Source organism: Aedes aegypti, chromosome 1 (assembly GCF_002204515.2).
Source record: "Aedes aegypti strain LVP_AGWG chromosome 1, AaegL5.0 Primary Assembly, whole genome shotgun sequence".
Classification (NCBI taxonomy): Eukaryota; Metazoa; Arthropoda; class Insecta; order Diptera; family Culicidae; genus Aedes; species Aedes aegypti.
Window position 1 is genome coordinate 125,471,333 of NC_035107.1, and position 16,494 is coordinate 125,487,826.

The 16,494-nt window shown below is 43.6% G+C and overlaps 1 protein-coding gene across 1 annotated transcript in view; it reads left to right on the forward strand.

The window, feature by feature from the left end:
• The first annotated feature begins 1,282 nt into the window (after window positions 1-1,282).
• LOC110674285 overlaps window positions 1,283-16,494 on the forward strand; it is a 93,978-nt gene continuing 78,766 nt past the window's right edge. The window contains exon 1 of the mRNA XM_021838564.1: window positions 1,283-1,340. The gene's annotated coding sequence lies outside the window, so the exon portion shown is untranslated. The remainder of the gene's footprint in view (window positions 1,341-16,494) is intronic.

Below are 16,494 nucleotides of genomic sequence, written 5' to 3' on the forward strand. Positions count from 1 at the left end.
GTTTTCTCCTCGAGCGACGAGCTAATCGTTTTGGAAGTGTGTTTTGCACTTCTTTCACCTTTCGGGCTCATCTCGATCACACGCGATTACGATCGCGATATCCGTGGGCTTCGCAGGCCGAAGGTACTTTTTCCCGCTCGACATCAATTGTATAATTATGCTCGCGACGGATGTGAACTTTCGGATGCCGGGCGTTTGCTGGTAGACATTTATATTGCTATGATCATAGCATATCGCAAATCGTGATAGTGGAGTTGCGTGACGCTGGGATACAGTAGTTAGGCAAGGTGTGTAACATCTTCCAGCCAGCAACCTGCTGGCTGATGAATGAAGCGGTTGTTATACGAAAAGTGACGTGATTTTGGAATGGAATTTCTCCTGGAAGGTTTCCACCCAGTGATGCAAATGTGAATGGGAAAAAGATTGAAGAATTATCTCTTAGTTTGTGCGATGTTGCTGTAGCTGCCAATAAGAAAACAAGAAGAATCTTTGCAAATTAGTTAAAATCAAGTGTGACGAAAGTTAATTCTGTCCGTGCTAAGACGGAAAAACAAATTTGGTGTAAAAGCAGTAAGCAGAAAATTCCATTGTGGGCAGTGTGATCCGGAGGAAATCAATCACTGGGCTCGCTTGAATGGAATTAGTGTTTAGAAGCAGAGTGGATACAGTCATTGTGAAAGCAGCTGTAAAATTCTAATATGCAATAAAATCAGCGGGTTGGACGCAGTGTCTGCATATTTCAATATACAGTCAACAACGCCGATCCTCAGTAGGCTCCGGCATCGTTGAATTCTTCTTTGTGTGAATGTTTGTTTGACAATACATGCACGAATCTGGTAGAACGTGCATTCAGTTTTTCAATTACTTTTGCTACACTAATTCTCATCCACTACTGACATTCAAATTCAATTTCACTAGTGAAAAAAATCATTTCCGTCAAAATACCCCACAAAACATCCGCAAATTGCAAAAGTTGTATTTTTTTATTAAAAGACAATCATGATTCATCAACTGGAGGCATCACATTGCCGTTTTCTTACACCAGTAATATAAAATTCATTTGTAATTTTTTATATTCAATTTTCAATTTCAGTGCCTCTAGGTGAAACTGAATTTTGAAATGACACCAACAGTGGGTGAACCTGAATGTGTGCGTGTGTTGCACCCACTCTCTTTCTCGTCGCATTCGCACTCGAAGTCAGATTGGCTTCTTGCTAGCGGAGTTTGTTTTTGTTCGTTTTCGCACTGATCGGGTATCATTCGGCTGAATTTTTACGACACTGGTTGGACGTGCTGTGCTGGTCATTGAATACCAAAGAACAAATTAGGTGTAATAAAAGGTTGGTAATATGGTAAACGCGGCCTCATTAAAGGCAGCTCAAATAGTGAAGGAAGATATTGGGTTTTTACATGTTTTGCACCTATAAATAACTACGTGATATTTTTGTATGATGTATGATTCTACTCCAGTAATATCTAACGAATTTGATCGTAAAACTTTTTTTTACCTGTTCAACTTAGCAGATGTACATTTCATTTGTAATATACAGTACGTTTTTGGTTTCATCACGCTTGTTTCCGTTAAACTTTATAATCTCGAATGTTTATAATTATTTTAAGTTACATCGCATTATTTAAAGTATAGAGGTTGGACAATAGGTTGAGACAGGTAAAATTTTGTCAAAAATATTTCTCAGATCTGGTGACAAAGCTTTTAATTTAAATCAACCGGTGCCACAAACAAATAAGTTTAATAAAATGTGGTTCTCACTACGACCAAAAAGGACGTGTAAACTTTCTGTGACGGGGGTTTTATACTGGAAGTTGTGTGGTCTGCAGTTTGGGCCACCCACACAGAAACGAAACCCGAAAGCAAAAAAAAAAAAAGTTTAATTCTTGTAGTTGTAATTCCTAACATTATCACAGGAAAGAATTCTAATTGAATTGAGGCTCCGAAATGTATTCCCTTCGAAGAGTGTGGTGCACTCCACTCCACAGGCGCGCCCCTTCATACGTCAAAATCCCTTAATTAGGCCAATAAACGACACCGATATTATAGGGTGTCCCAGAAAGTATGGGCACGACTTTGACAACGAGAACCATAATATTTTTTCAAACAAAAAAATATTTATATACACACTTAAAATAAATCGCAGTATCCTGTGAAATACATCACCTAAATTGAACTGTAAGCAACAGAAATACAGATTTTCCAGTGAAACCCGACAAAATCCGTGAAATCAACTATTTTACCGGAGAAAATCCGTGAAATCTATTATTTTACCGGAAAAAAAAATCCGTGAAACGAACAATTTTACTATAGCCCTGTGAAATACTAACGAACAGTTCGGTAACAGCATTAATTTCACCGAACTTCTGTGTAATCGTGTGATAGTCGCTCTGACAGGCATGAGCTTCCTTTTGTTTCAGTTTTTGCACACCAAACAAGCAGTGAAAGCTGGCTTAGCGGTAGCAAGCCTGCTTCCTGATCGGTAGGTCGGGAGTTCGATATCCGGTCTGAACCATTTTCTTGTTTTTATTTATGATTTCGTTCAAAGATTTTACAGATTGTTCGGTGATTTTTCACCGAAGCTTCAGCTGTTGGGATTACGGTGAAATTTCACCGTAATTTTCAAAATGTGTATTTATGTATTTGTCCTTGGGGAATTTTAAGTATAGCCTGTGAAAATTTTGTTTGAAAAAAGTACCTTTAACATTGAAATTTTTGATTTTAGAAAATCAATTGTTATCTAGCCAGCACAGACCCTACTTTTGTGTTTTGTTGTTGTGTGTTAACTATTGATAAATGTTTTATTCAAAATCCTTAGATGTAGTGAGTTCAAGTACATTGTATCTCAGATGATCCACAATAATTTTTGTTTAAACTTTTTATTTGGATTTGCTAGGAAACATATGACAAAATAGTAAAATTCTAAAAATCGCTGGTTTCTCTCTCCACATAAGATAAATTCACGAAATCATAGTTTTTAGGTATTTTCAATATAAATAAAAATTAATCATTTCAAATTTACTTATGTCAAATATCTGTACTTTTGGATAGGCAACAAAAAATTGAGATTTTTACATGTTTTCATTGGTTTACAAGGACTTGGTTTTGACCCTTGTATAAATCGGCCACAGCTGAAATCGGATTTACAGTTTCTATTCAAATTTCATATACTTAACTTTATGATTTCAAATAAAAAGGGATGGTTTGATCATTTATCGTATCTTTTTTTTTCTCTGTTCGGATGCGCCACTGCGACCAGTATTTAGAATCGTATCGGCAATGATATATTTTTTTCAGGTGTTTTTTGCACGTACTCTATGACCTAGCACAAATTTTGTAGGACAAAGTCGCTCAAAAATAACGCGATTTGTGCAAAACTGATAAGAGAAGCTTCCAGAAATGTAACACCATCAACTTCGGCTTCGTGGCCTTGCGGTTAGCGGCGTCAGTCGTCTAGGCGTATTGTGCAACGGGGTGTGGGTTCGATTCCCGCTCCAGTCGGTGAAAACTTTTCGTCAAACGAAAAATTCATCGCTGGGCTACTGGGTGTTTCGTGTTGTCCGTTGCCTAATGTTAGTGATCGTTCAGTCTGTCCAGCCTATGTGCTGAAGACGGTGTAAATTGTCTTTTTTTGAAAAAGGTAGCGAAAAAATCGCTCAAAATGCATAATCTACTCTTGATAAGTTCAAAAACATAATGTGTGAATATCAGATTTTTATCTGCACTAGTCTCAAAATGGCAGTATGGTAAAGTCGTGCCCATACTTTCTGGGATACCTTATATCCATACATCAGAATCCAAGTCGTTACTTCTTCAAACTAGAGAACTGAATGAATAAAGGATAAGATAAAAACATATTGAATTCGACTCAATTGTTTTTATTGTCTCAAGATTATTCTCGGCAACTGGGAAAACTGAGACCTGCCATTTTCAACAAGGTTTAAAATTTAACAAGGACTAATAAGCATCTCTTTAATTACTATAACATCCTGTGTTTTTGTTGAATGCAGTCAGGACTAGAACCACATAGGACAAGAAGCCTTTTCCCTACGCTACAATTCTTCCATCATTAGTACGTCTTTCCTTACGCCAACCTAAAGCAAGCCTCTCTGTCATAAAATAACCTTACCCGTATGCCGTCCCGCATGAGTTAGTGAAGATGCAGGGGTATATCCAGGCTTGATAGAAACTCCGCTGCGATGCGAATATGAGGCGATTTCGCCGTTTTTCTGAGGAGAAAAAAACTGAACTCAAAATTTTCAAAGCAGATCATCAAGAGACTCGAGTGAGAGTAGGGGAAATGGTGGCAAAATGAACAGAGGTGGTGAAATGAACACCTTTTACGAAGAAAAAACAAATTTCAATGAATTTTTATCACGCACTGAAAATTTAGAGCATAAATCGGAGTGTTAGAGTTGATACAGAGGTCAATTGAAGTGAAAATTTTAACAAAAACTAAGTTTTTTTTAAAACCACTGACGTAACTTTTAGCTCGGAGGTCTTTAGATTTTTCAGTGAGATTCACCTATGATTGTAAAATTTGATTTTTTTTTATTTATTTATTTTTTTTGAATGGGTTACAATCCTTAATGGATATATTTTCGGATATGCAATAAAGATTTACAAAAATATTAGTTTTGCTCACGTTTTTTGCATGATGTTCATTTACCACCAACAGCTGTTCATTTTACCCACATAGTGCAGGTAAAATGAACATTTGCAATGTTTTTTGCTAGCGGTAAAACTATGTGCAAATTTAGCTATTCTAGTCTGAATTCGTGTTGCTGCTATAGATAACATCCCTATTTTTGACGTTGTGTGAAAGAACTGTACAAATTCCTCGTTTTTCTAGCAAAAACAAGATGATATCCTTAATGTGTTCATTTTACCACCCCTTCCCCTACAAAAAAATGCGAGGATTTTTTCTGGTACCGTAATCCGGAGGCAAATTGATCACTATTTCACAACTTTTTGGAATTCACAAATTGTCAAATTTATTTCGGTAAAATCAGTACTTCATTGATCTCTATCAGTTCATGTAACCGATTTTCTATGAAATAAAATTTAACATTTCATACAATTTGTTTTAATCTCAAAAATTGAAAATGGCACATTGGGGCAAAATTGATCACTATATAGTTAAGCATATTTCCGAATGTTATATTTTCCTATCTACTAAATTTGTGTCTCCTGATGTCAAAATTCTTACAACTCATCATTTTATTGCAAAATTAAACTTTGTAAATCTGCATAATACGCCTAAATGTATGCAATTTCCCTTGAAATGAGTACGTTATTCAACAATAAACTATTTTATGAGCAAAAAACTATTCTTGTAATGCTATACGATTTCAAAAATGGGTTCAGCAGCTCACACTGAAGCTTACAAAACATTTTTAACTCTCAAAGTTTGCATGCAGGCTAAGCACCAGCGGATTGTTTAGTACCAACATTTCCAACAGTATTGCTAACACCTTCAAAAACTGTGAATATTTCTATGCAAAACTGGCCCTAATAAGAAGGAAGTAGTTTAAAATCATCATCAGACACCTATAAACTAGGAAATATGGAATGTATGTGATGCCAACGAAGTATTAAGCATCCTTGAAAGGAAAGGCTTTTTGGTACCGACCTGATCAAATTCATCCCAGTGATCAATTTGCCCCCGGATTAAGGTATTCTCTCTCTCTTGTTGCAATGCTCACCTTTACTTACGCTTCAAATGAACTCTTGAGTGTGCCTCCCGAACAAGACAGTCCTCGGGGAGTTGTGAGAGCACTCTGTTTTGATGGAATTTTACTCTGTTGTGTTTTGTGCTGCACTTTCCACGCTCATTTTTCGTTGCCTCTCTGTTTAGCATTTTTACGCTCCCTCGCAAAGAGGCAAAGGCAGCACGCTGCTCTAGAGTATGTCACCGAACTCTAATTATGTTGAGGAGTATATTCAAGCCTGGATTTATCCGGTCTAACTGTGCGACAGCTTTGAATACATAATCAATTCCTCCCCTTTCCCTCTTTTGTCAGTAATCCGACGTGGCAAGCGCCATTGTTGCCTAAAAATATAAGATCACCAGCACTTATACACTCAGGGTTTCTATTGGTCCCAAGCAGTCATCTAGTTAGTTCCTTGTGTAAGTGCAGCTGATCTGCCTATACTGGAGTAGTAACCACGGGTGGCCAATCAAGCCCAAGCTCATTACCGAACTTTGTTAACATGGGTGATCGATGTTACCCCATATCACTTGAAGTTTTTTTTTAAACATGCTTTAAACCTTTTGAAAACAAAATGCAGTATATAGGTACGAGCGATGGGAGCCAGTATTTGTTTTGAAAATATCAAACTTGCTTTTCAAAATAAATGTTTAAGGTAGTATACAAAAGGACAATGTTACCCCGGGTCACGGGTTGCAAAATGGTGAGTCGACAACTAGGAAGGAGCGACCAACATAGCTCTGGTCCTCACAAGCCCCTACCTCACGCTTCCACGGGTCTAACGATGACAAAGACCGCCAGCTAAGGGTTGCGTACTTAGCTGGTAGTGCAACCTGGGCACTGTTGTCCTTCTGACATCAGCTAGAGTGAGGGGGTGCCAGGTGGGAGCTTGGGATTCTTACCTTTTCCAAGCGAAACTAGTACATACAGCCGTATGGAATACCACCTTTAGTACTTCCCATGGGAAGTGGCCGAGCGTCTGGTCCATCTGACCAGGGGCTCAAGCATGGTCTACCTAGGATGTGGCGGGGGTTCATCAGTGGGCTCTGGTGAATCTCTACAAAAAAGCACAGATCTGCAAGTAGCCCTGAACAAGCGACCTGGTACCGCTTTCAAAGTGCCTAAGCCCATCATCTGGAGTGCCAACCGGCACATTAGGATCGACGCCAGTAAGATCTTAATTACGGCATACTGGCGGCATGGACTGAGGAACTGGAACAAGGAACACGACATATCTACGCTACAGAGCTGACAGCCGCACTATTCTACTCCCTTAGTAAGGATGGGTGACACTTCCCTGAAACGGCGGGTGGGCCAATAGTGCGGTTGCCCCCGTCCCGTTAAAACCGTGGCAGGCCTTCAAGTACGTTCGACGTCTGTCCATCAAGCGTGATGAGTACATAGGTTCGGATGTAGCATCCCCGATCTACGCCGATCTGGCACTGTACCCGGCCCCCATAAGGGTCCGTGTCAACCCACGCATGGCCTCACTGCCTACAACGCTCATAGGCACGAGATAACCATGAGATCGCGAAGGCGACTATGTACGACGGATGAAGATAGCGGCTCGGAGGGGGGACCCACTAAAATGGAGAGTATTGATGACACCAAGGCAGTTGGAGAAGACGCGAACGCGTTCGCAAGAAGTGGTAGGGTTGCGAGATCACCAGTTACACCACTGGACACCGTAGCGAGTACTAGCCAAGTACATAGTGAGCCACAAGCAACACAGCAGGAGAGGACGTTGCTAAACCGCGTGTTCACACCTAATTCGAGTAGCAGCACTACCCACAACGAGTCGCGACTGGAGAAGTCGAGTTTGGCAGACATTAGGAGGAAGGTTAACGAGCTCTACGAGTTCGTGAAGGAGAGAAATAATGTGCACTTGAAAATTAAGCACATGGTGACGAGCATTAGGTCCGCCGTATCAGCAGCTGAGCGTGAGCAAAATGCGCTCAGAATGCGAGCGGAAACGGCTGAGAAAGCTCTTACGGAAGCAGCGGAACGACCTTCGACGGATGTTCAGGAGACGCCGAGAAGTCACCAAAATACCCGCTCGGAGAAAAGGATCAGGGAATCACCTGGCGATCAAGAGGATGCAAAGAAGCACAAAAACGAGAAGAAAGGCGTCAACAACCAGAGAGATGCTGGAAGTGAAGGTGAATGGCGTATCGTCGGAAGTCAGCAGAAGAAGAAGAAAAACCGGAAAGTGAAGGAAGGAAAGAAGCCGGAACAGAAGAAGAAAGAAACACGTCAACCTCCTAGGCTGAGGTACAAGGGTGATGCTCTGGTCGTGGAAGCGAACGACAAAACAACGTACGCTGCGCTCCTCAAAAGAGTGAAGGAAGATCCGGAGCTAAAGGAACTGGGCGAAAACGTTGTCAAAACGCGGCGCACGCAGAAGGGCGACATGATCTTCGTTCTGAAGAAAGACCCCTCTGTCAAGAGCACGGTGTACAAGGAGCTCATCGCCAAATCCTTGGGCGACGAGGCCAACGTAAGAGCTCTTTCGCAGGAGGCAGTGGTCGAGTGCAGAGATCTGGATGAGATCACGACGGAAGAAGACCTGAAGTGGGCACTGGCCGAGCAGTGTAACCTAGAAGGACAGATGTCTATGCGGATAAGGAAGTCGTATGGAGGCACACAGAAGGCGGCAATACGGTTGCCAGTGGATGCTGCCAACAAACTGGTGGCGTTGGGCACGATCAAAGTTGGTTGGTCGGTGTGCCCGCTGAGATTGGTACCTAGAGTCGCCAAGCAAATGGAGAGATGCTTCAAATGCAGGGGATTCGGCCATCAGTCGAGAAACTGTAAGGGCCCGGACAGGTCCGACCTATGCTGGAATTGCGGCGGAAATGGCCACGTTGCTCGGGACTGTACAAAGCGGACTAGGTGCCTGCTATGCATGCCGGAGGACGGAAACGATCATCCGACGGGAGGCTTCAAATGCCCGGCGTATAAAAAAGCGAAGGCGGGCCAATAAGGATGGAGATCACCCAAGTGAATCTCAATCATTGCGACACTGCACAGCAACTGTTGTGGCAGTTCACGACAGAAACCAAGTGCGATGTAGCAATAATTGCGGAGCCATATCGGGTTCCCCTCGAAAACGGTAATTGGGTGGCTGATAGAGCAGGTATGGTGGGAATACAGGTGATGGGCAGGTTCCCCATACAAGAAGTAGTCGATAGCTCACACGACGGCTTTGTTATTGCCAAAGTCAACGGAGTCTTCGTATGCAGCTGTTATGCGCCTCCGAGATGGACAGACGAAGAGTACAATAGTATGTTGGATTTGCTCACAGATACGCTGGTGGGAAGAACGCCGGTAGTCATAGCAGGAGATTTCAACGCCTGGGCCGTAGAGTGGGGCAGCAGATTGACCAACGCCAGGGGGTACAGCTTACTCGAAGCTCTGGCGAAGCTAGATGTGAGGCTGTGCAACGAAGGGGCTGTCAGTACATTCCGTAAAGACGGTCGGGAGTCCATCATCGATGTTACGTTCTGTAGCCCATTGTTGTTGGATGACATGAATTGGAGGGTGAGCGAGGAATATTCCCACAGTGATCATCAGGCGATTCTCTACAGCATCGGCCGGCGAATCTCCCCAGCGCCGATGAGAATGAGGACATACGAGCGGAAGTGGAAGACAAAGGACTTCGACAAGGAGGTGTATATTGAGGCGCTTCGAACATACAGCAGGGTGAACCTTGACGCAGAAGAGTTGACAGAAGTGGTAGCAACGGCTTGTGATGCATCGATGCCGAGAAAGTTGGAGCCTAGGAACCGAAGGCGCCCAGCGTACTGGTGGAATGAGACGCTTAGTACCCTCCGTGCTGCATGCTTCCGAGCCAGAAGACGCGTCCAGAGAGCAAGAACCGAAGTAGAGAGGGAGGAACGGAGAATCGCTTTCCGTGAAGCTAGAGCTGCTTTCAAACAAGAGATTAAGCGGAGCAAGTCCAGCTGTTACAAGGAGCTATGTCGAGAAGCCGAAGAAAACCCTTGGGGCAACGCCTACCGTATTGTGATGGCGAAGTTTAAGGGTCCGGCGACACCAGTCGAAACATGTCCAGACAAGTTGAGGATTATCGTGGAAGGTCTGTTTCCGCATCATGACCCAACAGTGTGGCCGCCTACGCCATACGAAGACGAGGAAGAAGAACCCGGAGGTGTGCGAATTTCTAATGAAGAGCTACTAGCAGTGGCGAAGGGTCTGAAGGTGAAGAAAGCTCCCGGTCCGGATGGGATCCCCAATGTAGCACTAAAAACCGCGATATTGGCGTTCCCGGATTTGTTCAGGACGACGCTGCAGAAACTCTTGAATGAAGGCTGTTTCCCAGACAGTTGGAAGGTTCAGAAGCTGGTGTTGGTGCCAAAACCAGGGAAGCCACCAGGGGACCCAGCATCGCATAGACCTATATGTTTGCTGGACACACTTGGTAAGCTCCTGGAAAGGATCATCCTTAACAGGCTGACACAATGCACAGAGAGCGAGAGTGGCTTATCGAAGAGACAATTCGGATTCCGGAAAGGGGTCTCGACGGTGGATGCAATCCGGACAGTTGTGCAGAATGCGGAGAAGGCATCCAAACAGAAGAGGAGAGGCAATCGGTTCTGCGCCGTAGTGACGATTGACGTCAAAAATGCTTTCAACAGCGCCAGCTGGGAGGCTATAGCCTTAGCACTGCATAGAATGCGAGTTCCTGGCTACTTGTGCAGTATGCTAAAAAGCTATTTCCAAAACAGAATCCTGGTATATGAAACGGAGCTGGGTCAAAAGTCGATCAGGATCACGGCAGGAGTGCCACAAGGCTCAATCCTTGGTCCAACGCTTTGGAACGCGATGTACGATGGAGTATTAATGCTGGAGCTACCTAACGGAGTGGAAATCGTTGGATTCGCAGATGATGTCGTTCTAACGGTGACTGGCGAGACGTTGGAAGAGGTCAAAATGCTGACGACGGAAGCGATTGACACGATTGAAGCGTGGATGACCGGAGCAAAACTGCAGCTGGCTCATCATAAGACGGAGCTAGTGCTGGTTAGCAACCTCAAAGCTGTTCAGAGGGTTGAAATCAACATCGGTAGACAAGACATTTCATCAAAACGTGCTTTGAAGCATCTGGGGGTGATGGTAGATGACCGTCTAAACTTCAACGCTCACGTGGACTACGCCTGCGAAAAGGCGTCGAAGGCGGTCAACACGATAGCGAGGATCATGCCGAACGTCGGAGGACCGAGAAGTAGTAAAAGGCGTCTCCTAGCGAGTGTAGCGGTGTCTATTCTCAGGTATGGAGTCCCAGTCTGGGCCGCAGCGGTAAAAACCAAGCGTAATCGGAGGATGTTGAACAGCACATTCCGACTCATGGCCATACGAGTAGCGAGCGCCTATAGGACGATTTCATCGGAGGCAGTATGCGTTATCGCTGGCATGATGCCCATCTGCATCACCCTGGCCGAGGACGTGGAGTGTTATGAGCGAAGAGGCACCAGAAATGTGAGAAGGATCGTCAGAACGGACTCGTTGGCTAAGTGGCAGCAAGAGTGGAACAACGCGGAGAAGGGAAGGTGGACTTACCGTCTAATTCCAAATGTGTCACTGTGGGTTAACAGGAAGCATGGAGAAGTGAACTTCCATCTGACGCAGTTTCTGTCCGGACACGGCTGTTTCCGGAAGTATCTGCATCGGTTCGGACATGCTTCTTCACCTTGTTGCCCGGAGTGCGAGAATGTGGAGGAAACACCGGAGCACGTAGTCTTCGAATGTCCTAGGTTCGAAGAAGTGAGGAGGGACATGCGACGAGTCACTGTCGATAACGTTGTCGAAGAGATGTGCCGAGAAGAAAGCATTTGGAACGCTGTCGATAGCACGGTATCGAGAATTATGTCCGAGCTTCAGAGGAAGTGGCGTAGCGACCAACGATCTGCTAGCTAGAGTGAACGCACGAAAAGGAAGAATGGCTGCTCGGTTTCGGGAGACATTCCTTTGCCGGGGAACTCTCTGACGGAGTAGGCTAGATCCACCGTCGGGGACTAGCTGAGTAGACGCGGCGTTGCACCGGTCCCGGGTCGTAGGAGCACCAGTGTACCGGACGATAGGCTTCACCGGAATCGCTGGACTGACTTCGGCACCCTACCGGTCGTCCAGTAAAAAAGTGAAGATCAGCAGTAGCAGCAGCAGCAGGAGAATCGGTCTCGGGAGAACTTCCATCGCCGGGGAATTCTTCGTCGGTGTAGGCTAGGTTCACCGCCGGGGACTAGTTGAGTAGACGTGTCATAGCGCCGGTTTTAGGGTCGTCGGGGCACCAGTGAACCGGAAGCTAGGCTCCACCGGAATCGCTGGACTGACTTCGGCACCCTTCCGGTTGGCTCGAAACGTAGAAAAAGAAGAATCGGTCTCGGGAGAATTTTCACCGCCGGGGAATTCTTCGTCGGTGTAGACTAGGTCCACCGTCGGGGACTAGTCGAGTAGAGTACGTCGGGACGCTGGTAATGGGTAGTCGAGGCGCCTACGAACCGGAAGTTATGCTCAACCGGAATCGTTGGACCGACCTCGGCATCCTACCAGCTGAACAAAGAAAAGGAGAAGGTCGTCGTAACTGTGTGAGTACGCGCCCTGAATGAGTGCAGAGTAGTGTACAAACTGGAGCCGAAGGGCTCAGAATGTTGCATGTAGGTACTAATAAATTGACGGGTCGCCAATGGGCGAAAATAGGTACTAATAAATTACTAACGTGAGGAGCCGAAGGGCTCAGGATGAGGCACAACGTTGAACGGTTTTAAAACTGCTAACAGGAGCCGAAGGGCTCAGGAGCCAAAGGGCTCAGGAGCCGAAGGGCTCAGGAGCCAAAGGGCTCAGGAGCCGAAGGGCTCAGCATGTAGAGTAACAAATTGAAGAGGTGCGCTCAGCACGTTAGCCTCCCCTCCGAAGTAATACTGGAAGGTGGTTCCGGAGGGTTATGGTACTAAACCTAGGAGAGTGTTTTTAGTGGGGAAGGCACTTTGTGGATCCCACACCGCGCCAAAAATTACACTGGCATGAGCATGAACATATACAGGCCAGTCTATGAAGATTTTTAAACTCCTAGTTGCATGAAAAAAAAAAAAACCCCGGGTCACGGTATAGCTACAGAGAACAGACATTGAGGCTCAAACTAAATTTCATCAAAATCATGTGTAAAGGTTAGAGTCAATCATCAGCGCCGCCAACGCAGACAGTCCGACATACAAACTGGTTTCGACCTCACGATGGCACTAGTTAACGTCAACATACATTAGCACACAAAGTAACGCTAGCGACAAGTGGCAAATTAGGATGGTAACACTAGCGCTAAAGTGTGACAAGCGGCAAAATTGAAGCTTCTCCATTCTGATGACAGCGCCGCATAACAGGAGCATAACGACATACTTTGAAATGACCAGTACAAAGCTTTACACACGCTGACGATTGAAGATGAACGTCTGTTCTCTGTGGTATAGCTGAGGCATTTAATTTCGTTTGACTTTTTTTGGATCAATGCAACACGGAACCTATTTGAAATAATATCAATATTCAAGTATCCAAGAATCCAAAAAACGACGCCTCTACAGATATTTACAATAACTCAATTCAGTGACCACTTTGTAGCAAATTCTGAGTGCTCCGTGGGATGTGACCAATGCGGAATATGTCTGGAATTACATTAAAATGTCTAGCAACGTTGCGAGCCCCACTAACACACTAACAAAACATGAACGGTAGACCTACCTCGTTGTTTATACCCCCTCCTGGATTTTGGCCCACGTTCTCCAGATCCTGTTGCACCTAATCAACTCACCTTGCTCGTTGTACTCCATACCTTCTTGTACCAACCGGGTTCATCACGAACACAATATCTGTAGGATTGTTGTCCGGTAGTCTTGCAACATGCCCTGCCCAACGCATCTTTCTCGCTTTCTCTACCTTCTGGATACAAAGTTTGCCGTAGAGCCTAAAGAACTCGTAATTCATTCTCCGCCGCCTCACATGAACTGGAATTTTCGCCAGAAATGCTCACGCTATGCTGCACACCGTCCTTCGTCCTTGTTGGATTGACGTTGACCGAAAGCTCAAATGACGTCAAACAATCATCGATACATTTTCATTCTGAGAAAATCGACTTGTGTAAGATTGCTCTGCGTTGGAGTTCGTGGCAGCTTGCTTGTAGACCTCTCTATTGTTATATGAGAAACGATCACTCAATACAATTTTTACTAGCATTATTCTGTGAATAAATTAAATGCCTACATGTTGCAAAAATTTAAATGGGTTTTAATAACTTTTTACATGAGAAATTAGATCCAAAAGGGAACATCATTCACCCAGCGCAAAAGAGGTGCATTGTTTTTAGCGTAGAGGCCTTCGGCTGTGGGAGCGGTTGTGTGTCACGAAGTGCAATCGGGGTGGTGGCGGGACGTATACGGCACTAACGCCATCTGTTAGCTTATTGCCACTTGACCTGAACGTGCATCCTGTCTGTCTGTCTGCGCTTCGACCTTGACGCTTGCTCCTGCGAGGGCGGGCGACGAGGGCAGGATAAAACATGTCGCGCGTCGTAGTGAAAAATTTCCGCGATTCGTTCCGCGACATTGAGAATGGTTAGCTAATCCCAAGCCCCATTGATTAAATCTCTGTGCAACTTCGATTGTTCTGGTAAATCACGGAGTAACAATTACGGTCATCCATGCTTATGCTTAAAGTTGTTTACGAGATCAAGGGCTGACATGCGACGATTATTCAGTTTCGGAATTCCGCCAGTTCCGAGTTCTTGGAGATTTTTTAACGAATTCATCCCAATGCCGATATGTTGCTCCTGAGAAGCCAATCAGAAAGTCCCTTAAAATAACAAATCTTAAATATCTTAATCTTATAAATCTTGTTAAACTTTTCAGACAATTTTTTGAAACCTCAATCTTCATTGAACTCCTGTGAATATCTTATCATTTTTTACAGGCACTTTTGATTTACTTCGCCAGGATTTTTTTTGAAGCTTTCTTGAAAGCTACAGGGCTTGTATTTTGCTATGGTACTAACCGTTTATAAAAATATTAAACTGGTAAGTTTCAAACCATTTTACCAAGAAAACTCCAAATGTCAAAATGTATTAGGGAGGTGCCTAAAACTATCTGAATGCTATCGATGCGTAGATAAATTTATAATCGATTGCTACTAAAATCGTTATAGTTAGTTCATAACCAACTGAGTTAATAATGTTCAAAATCTTCCCCAATTTCGTTATACGTCTCAATATCCGTACTTACCAAGTGCACCCAATAGAGTAAACAAATATTACAAGTTGCTTTACAATATTGATTTTCAGTGCATTTCTTTGATCACACCTATTTGCTTGCTCGGAGGCGGTTGCCGATAATCATTCAACAGATTCATTAAGAAACAAACTTTGTTTTATGGAATTAATGAAAAAGATCGCATAACTGGCATCCTTGCTCTCACTTCGGTGGTGGTGGAAGACCAAAAACCAAAACAAAACAGTTAAAGACAAAGGCAAAATTGGTAGCACGTGGGTTTTCAAGACATTTCTCTTTGCCGAATTGCTTTCGGATCGCAAGGTTGCACTTTGCCGTCACCCTTCAAAGTGTCACACTTAGTCCTACGTCGGTAGTCTATTGGTTGAAATCTCACTAGACTACTCCAAAGTACCAAAACAGAATCTTTACATTATCTGGATACAGGTTAAAAACCACTGACTTTGAAATATAGCGTCTTCGGCAAAGTAGTTCGGTAGCTCAAGGACTATCATTGTTAGAGCGTTTAATTCATATTTTTGCCACCAGACAGCGCTAGTGAGCATAAAGCTTTTGTTTTTCAGATATCTCAGAGGCCTGACTACTTAGAAATATGGCGTCTTTGGCAAAGTTGTTTAAAAGCCAAGGGTTATCATTATTCAAGCCAAAAGATTAGAGATTTGTCCACCACTTTACTGAACAACTTTGCCGGAGATATCATCTTTCTTAATGGTCAGAATTCCCAGATATTCACAATACAAGAATGTCTTGTTCACTAGTACCACCTGGTGGCAAAAAAATAATGATAGCATATGAGCTACTGAACAAATTTGCCGAAGAAGTCAACTTTCTAAGTGTTCAGGATCCTTAAATATCCGCAAAACAACAGTTTCATGCATACTAGTACAGCCTGGTGACGAAATTTTGAATCAACTCGCTCGAACAATGATAGCCCTCGAGTTACTGAACAACTTTGTGGAAAACGCCATCTTTCAAAATGCACAGTCTTCTGAGATATCTACAAAACAAAAGTAAAAGTTTCATGCACACTAGTGCCACCTAGCGGCCAAATTCCAAATTGAATGAGGTTCCATCAGATAAAGCTCTACCTCCAGAACAACTGTACTAAAGACTCCATGTTTCGAAATTACATAGATGACCCGATTTTGTCAGCCCCTTTACCAAAAGGTTTATGAGTTCTCCTTCTAAAATAAAACAAGTTATCAAAATCCTTACTGCACTATGTTATGCTTAATAATATTATCATTAACTGATTTGAATAAGAATGTGAAATAATGAAACCGTCAGAGCAAAATATTCTCCGCGAAAAGGGGCTGACAAAATCGGGTCACTATTTGGATCTTGAATTATATCGATTTCAAATTATAGTCTACTCGATGTACATTATACACTTACATGTACATTTGTTGATTTTACTGCATTATAAGGATCATAGTGTAAAAAACTGTTGAGTATTGTTTTTAGGAGATTATTGAGTGGTTTGGTGTCG